We start from the raw sequence: 6,245 nt of genomic DNA on the forward strand, positions 1-6,245 counted from the left end.
CAGAGGGGACCACTTGACAGAGCATTGGGCAGGCACCACAGGGTCCTGGTTCCTGGTTTGAATTCTGGGATGGCTCTGCTGGGTGACAACACCAAGTCCCATTGCCTGTCTGCTGCAGAGGAAAGCACGCCCGTCCGAAGTGCTCCAGAGGACAACGCTGGCTGCGGCATTGGCACTGGCATTGCCCATCATCCCCCCACATGGATGCAGAGCTGCCTCCCACCCACCTTGTGGAAGGAGATGCTTGTGCTAAGCCAGAGAAACTCACAAAACAGGGTGACCTGCTGCAGCACACTCAACACGTGTGGGAAAGATGTACCTTGCGTGGAGATGCTGGACTTTTCCCGGGGCCTGTGGCAGTAAAAGCCCCAGTTTAAAAATGTGTTATTCGAACAGCTACTGCCTTTGGTTTTAGATTTCCTAGCCTAACACTTCATTAGGGCCCTGGGTTTTCAATATTATAATATCAGTACAGTGAACAATTGTTCTGCTTCACTTGTTCCGCTGAATACTTCCATAGTCCCCTTGTCATTTTGAGCTGAAGAGTTTTTATTTGTGATTCTCATTCTTTGCCCATCTCTAAGATGTCTCAGAGGTCATTCATCAAGCCCAGTAACTCTCATCTCATTGACCAGATCCCAATGACTGACCACGGGTGTTTCAGGATTACAGCCCAGGGCAAAATTCACCAATTTGGCTCACAGATGCTATAGTCACTATTGCTTTGCTCAGCTTTCAGTTTTTCTAAGTGGTGTGGTAACTTGTATTTACTCATAGCCCATGAGTAGCAAAATCCCAGAGCAGGTAGGGAAAGGATGTGCTGAGGTTTGTAATTGGACTTTTCCCTTCTGAGTGTATAACTACTGAGAATAACCCCCACCCCAGGTCACCTGCATTTAGAAGCAGCTGGGGTGCATTGTGGCAACCATACTCACAGTCATTTAAAAGAGTAAGGCCAAGCTCTTGGCCCAATGCTTCCTTTATGTTAACAGAAAGCGCACTAAGGCTCAATTCGCTAATTCAAGACACCTTTCCATGAATAACACACTCTTCATCCCTGTGGCTACATCAGCTCTGGTGACAGTTCATCTCCTCGAGGTGGCCTCACCTCCATTGCTGAGGACTAGTTCTTTCCAACTGACTGACCATTCCTGTGCTGCTTAGCACCTGATTGTATCTCTTGTATGCCCTAAGCACTGTGTTTAAAAGGTGTTTAGATGAGGTTCTTAGGGACATGGTTGAGTGCTAGAGTTAGGTTAGGTTATGGTTGAACTCGATGCTCCTGAGGGTCTCTTCCAGCTGAAATGATTCTATGATTAGGAAAAATGTCTTTCTTGCTTGGAGGGTGAGTAGTTAACAGGTCAGTTAAGAGAAGAAATGGGACCTCTGTCCTTGAAAGGCACCAAGGCTTGGCTAGACAAAGCCACGGCTGATCTGATCCAGCACGGGAGCTTCCCACTTGGATTAGAAACTTTCAGAGAGCACTTTCAGCCAAAGCTTCTAAGAATCTTTGGTGAACAGCAGATCTACTGCATTTTTGCTGATGATTGGCAAGGCTGGGTTTATGTCTGGGCAGTGTGACTCCCCAGGAGTGGAGTGGATCTGGTAAACCAGCTGAAATTGCAGAGTTTTGAAAGGAAGACTGAAATATTTCTTTAAAGCCATCAGCAAAGATTCCTTGGCATCCAGCTGTTTTGGGAGAGGCTGTATTTCGCAGGAAGGACAGAAATGTTACTGTGCTTTCAGCAGTGAGGGCTTGCCTCATGGCTTGTACAGAACAGCTTTAGCTCTTTGTGTCTTGGGCATCCAGTTCATTTGGTAACAACCTCCTTCAGAGCCTCCTCTCCTTTGCAATACAGCACACCTAAACCAACCCCCTAAACAAAATAAACTCATCAGCTCTGCAAAACCGCTTATTGCAGAGCCCAAGGCAGTACGTTATTACTTGTCCGTGTTCTCAGTGGATGTAGATCAGCTCCATCTCCCAGAGGCCAAAGCTACATCAGTTTACACCAGTCCATACCCTGGCATCCTTTCCCCTCAACTCTTTGAGCTTGTTTTTTATTACACCTCTATATAGTGCTTAGCACAGGAAAGTCTGGGCCTTGATCAGAGTTTTGATCTAATCAGTAGCCATGAAGAAAATAACCAGAAAAACCTGTCTGCCAGTCAGGCTTTTTGCTGTAACTCAACAGTTTCATAAAAATCATATCACATAATGGCATGCAGTGGGGTCATGACTTGTCACTAAAACTATAGTGATATGGTGAGTCCTTGTTGCCATAGCAGAAGTATCCAGGAGCTTCAGTACTGTAGTGTCTGCCCTCACTACCAGGAGATTATAGACTCAGAACAAAAAGCAATTCCTATCCCCAAGATATAAGGAGTAGGTAAGTATTTAATCTGTCCACTGTGTTACCAAGAATAATAAAGAAATGGCATTTATGACAAGATAATTTTCAAAATTTTCTTACGCCTAATATATAGAAAGACATATAGATATATTCATGTATTTACACATCAAATATCCACCCATCCTTCAGGCTTGATTTTTTTTTTCTACACATTGTCCCAATCTTTTTTCACCCCCTTTCAAACACTGAGTAGTGGAAGAATTTTGAAAGTCAGAGAAAAATAAAAAGCATCTGCTTTTATAATGTAGCAAAAAGCACTGGAGCATAGTGAAAATTTTCCTTGGAAAAATTAATGATTTATGAAGTTCCATTCCCTTTTGAAAGATTCCTTATCTGTGGAGGGAGAGTGCAGCAAGGCTGCTTTAAGCATGGGGTCAACAGATTTCATGCGACGAGAATTTATTCTTGCTGTATAGGTCAGTCGTTAACTATTACCCAGGTCACACTTCTAAAGCTTACCTTGACTGGGCTGTGTCATGCTCACAGTTATAAATTTGTAGACCTGATATAAGTCGTGCAGACTTGGCTTTCAGGAAGCCCTCACCCTGCAACGTTAACCCTGCTATTGAAAATTCGTATCAACAGCTCCACTGACATCAGCCTAAAGCTGCTTATGTGAAGTTGGTCTGATCCTGTGTTGGCCTGAATTCAGTTTAGGACATGACACAGAGAATACTGAAGCCACCAGGAGATCTTTCTGTTCTCTTTAGTGGGTTTAGATTAGGACTGCAGGTAATGCCCATGACAGCAAACAGAAGTCATGGGCCTCTCCCTGCTGTTGTCGCTGTGAGACAACACAGCTCTCATCCACCTGGCTACCTGCATTTAACCCCATGTGTCAGGTGCTGCCTCGTGGGAATGGCCCCCAAAACCTGGCCAGCAAATGTGCAAGCTAAGCAGAAGGAACAACTGTGGGACAGGGTTTCAGCCTGTGCTTTGTTTTATTTACCAGTTTAGGCCCAACCTGAGGCAACTCAAACCAAAATCCCACCAATGTGCTCCTGAGCAGCGGGAAAGGCCATTTCTGCCAGGGACAGGTAGAGCCTTCTCTGTGTTCTTTACCATCACCATCACCCTTCCTCCCCACAGCAGAGCAGATGTTGGCCATCTACTGTTATCTTTGGCTCAGAGACCAGGTTTTGCATTTCTCCTTTACTAACAAGAGAGATGAAAATCAAAGCCTGTGCATGTTTGCTTTTCCACTGGGTGGCTGAACTGGAACAATGGAAAATGATTTATGATGGAAAATAGATGTAGAAGGAAAAAGATACCACAAATGCAGTCCCTATCTAAATGGGAATGGGTAAGGGAAGGGAGTTCACAATACACTGATTAGTAATGTAGCTTGTCCAGGTTAAAAGGTTAGTTGAGGTGCGGGTTTTGATGATGTATTGAAAGACAGAAATACAATTTCATGGCTTCATTCACTCTTTCCTATGGAAAGAACTACTTCTCTTGGAAAACTATCTGTTCATTTCATAGCACAGTTTGCTGTGGTAAGACATCCCTGAACTGGCCTGGGGAAGGGAAACAGAGAGAGATCAAGTCCCCCATCCTGCCCATGAACCCACCCCCAATTAAATCCATGGCCTATATCAGTCTGGCATCAGGAGGAAGTGACAGTTCCAACATACTGTCCCTGTATCTTTTCTTCACCATCATCACCAGCGTGGCCAGTTCAGCGGGGCAGACCTGCAGGGTTGCTGCCAGGCTCAGAGGGGAGCAGGCAGGAACCCCAGTGAGAGGGTTTGTGCCTGATTCTGGGTTGTCACTGGCCTTGGCTAGATAGGAGGTAGTGAAAGCTGGAAAGCCCCCTGCTCTGTTCTTCATCCTCTGCTCAATGCAGTAGCCTCAGGAAAAGCTCTTGCTCATCAGTTTGTTATTGATCCACGTCACTTACAGCAGTTGTAATTGCAGAGATGGGAGTTGCAATTAGAGCAGTGAGAACAGCATAACCTGTTACCCTGAGGTGGTGGTTACCAGAAGAGGCACATCTTCCAGGCAGGAGTGGGCAGAGGTTGTCCAGAGACAAAATGGTCAGAAGCAGTGTATTCAGCCTCTGATTTCCACTTTGCAAACCATGCCTGGACACAGACTGGTCCATCTTCCTCACACCACACTTCATCATATGGGTGTCCCACCTCATTTCTCCTGGCCTGCACAAAACAGAGAGAACCCTTGAAGTCCACATGAATGACTGAAAGCCTGGAAGAAGGACTGAGTATCTCTGACAGCCACATAGCATTTGGACAAGAAGACCCTGCTGACACAAGAAGACCATGTTACACAGCACACCTCTCTAACCCTGTGCTGGGTAGTCTGTGTGTCCTGCTGCTCTGTGCTTCTTAAGAAAGCTCAGCATCCTAACAACCTGCCTTTTAAGAGATAAAGAAGCAGGTTTTAACTCAGAGCGGTTTTACTGAACAAGAACAATCCAGAATCTTCACTGTTAAAAGAGTGAAAGACGAATGTTTTAACCCAGAAGTCATACTGAACAAAAAAATAAATTCTTTTTACTGAAGCTGGTAAAGCCTAAACCACATATACTTATTTTTTCCCCTTCACATCCAGGCACAGTCAGAACTGGTGCAGGAGAGAGGGACAGTACAGCTGCAACTATGGGCAGGGAAGGAGAAAAGGTGGAAAGAGAGGTAGCGAGACCTGCACCTTTCAGCAGTCAGGAGATGCCAGACTGGCTCTCCCACTTTGTGTAACTTTACCCTAATAGCGAGAAAGAAGCTGTGCAGCTGCACAACCTCATCATTTGACACAAGGGCAAACAGCAGCACCCACTGCCTATGAGGAGCTCAAATCTCCTTTCTTTTTTTCCCCTGGTAAATCTATACCCGTGCTGGCACTGCTCTAGAATGGGTCCCATGCAGCTATAGGGGCCAGCAATAACTAAACTGGAATATGGTCACAAACATAATGAACAGCTTATGTTATCCTGCTTCTGGCACAGAAACCTCTCCAGCTCTTTATGGTCATCTCCCAGAAGGGTAAACAAGGACACATGACATATGTACAGCTTCATTTATCCTGTCCCTGACCTGCATTTTGGTCCCAATTCTAGTCTCTTCTCTACTAACGGCTAATGAAATCCCAATGTGCGCTTGTTCTGATTTTCCTGCATCCCTTTTCTTTCATTCCCATTTCTGATTTCTGAGATGTCCTGAAAATAATTCTGTTAGCAGGAAAATAAACAGGACATTACTCTTGATGGCTTTCAATTGTATTTTCTCTTTCCCTGATGTCAGCCACTGGCAGAGGGGGGGAAAGAGGAACTCGGGGCCATCAGAGAAGCTTTTCTGGCACAGACAAGGAACCTGTGTGCTGCCAAACTCTTCACTATTGTTCAGCGTGCACCCTGCTGTTTGTTTGAGATCTGGAAAATAGAGCCCTACTGTGAAATTGTTAAAGGAAAAAAAAATTAAAGCTGAGCATAGCAAAGGCAGGTCAAGCAGCAGAATGAGCTGGTCCCAGAAAATGGGCATTTTTGCTTTCTGTGAAAGCTGATGGCGATGAACAAGAGTGGGTATTTTTTAATGGCTGTTGTTGGTTTTGGCTGAGTAATAAGGGATTTTATTAGAGATTGAGTAAAAGACAAAACCCAAATCAGACTTTCATCCTTTCAGGCTCCATTTACAGGGCAGCCTTTATCCCCTGAAACAGAGCTGGACCCTTCTTGGCTCAGCTCACCATGGTCTATCATCCACTCCCTGTTTGCTGGGCCCCTGGCTCCCACCATCACTGAGCAACCTGCTCCTCCAGCAAGCCTGTGTCCATCTATATTGATGGTGCTGAGTGCTTCTGCTCATTTCTTCACGTTTG

Source organism: Patagioenas fasciata, chromosome 2 (assembly GCF_037038585.1).
Source record: "Patagioenas fasciata isolate bPatFas1 chromosome 2, bPatFas1.hap1, whole genome shotgun sequence".
Lineage (NCBI taxonomy): Eukaryota > Metazoa > Chordata > Aves > Columbiformes > Columbidae > Patagioenas > Patagioenas fasciata.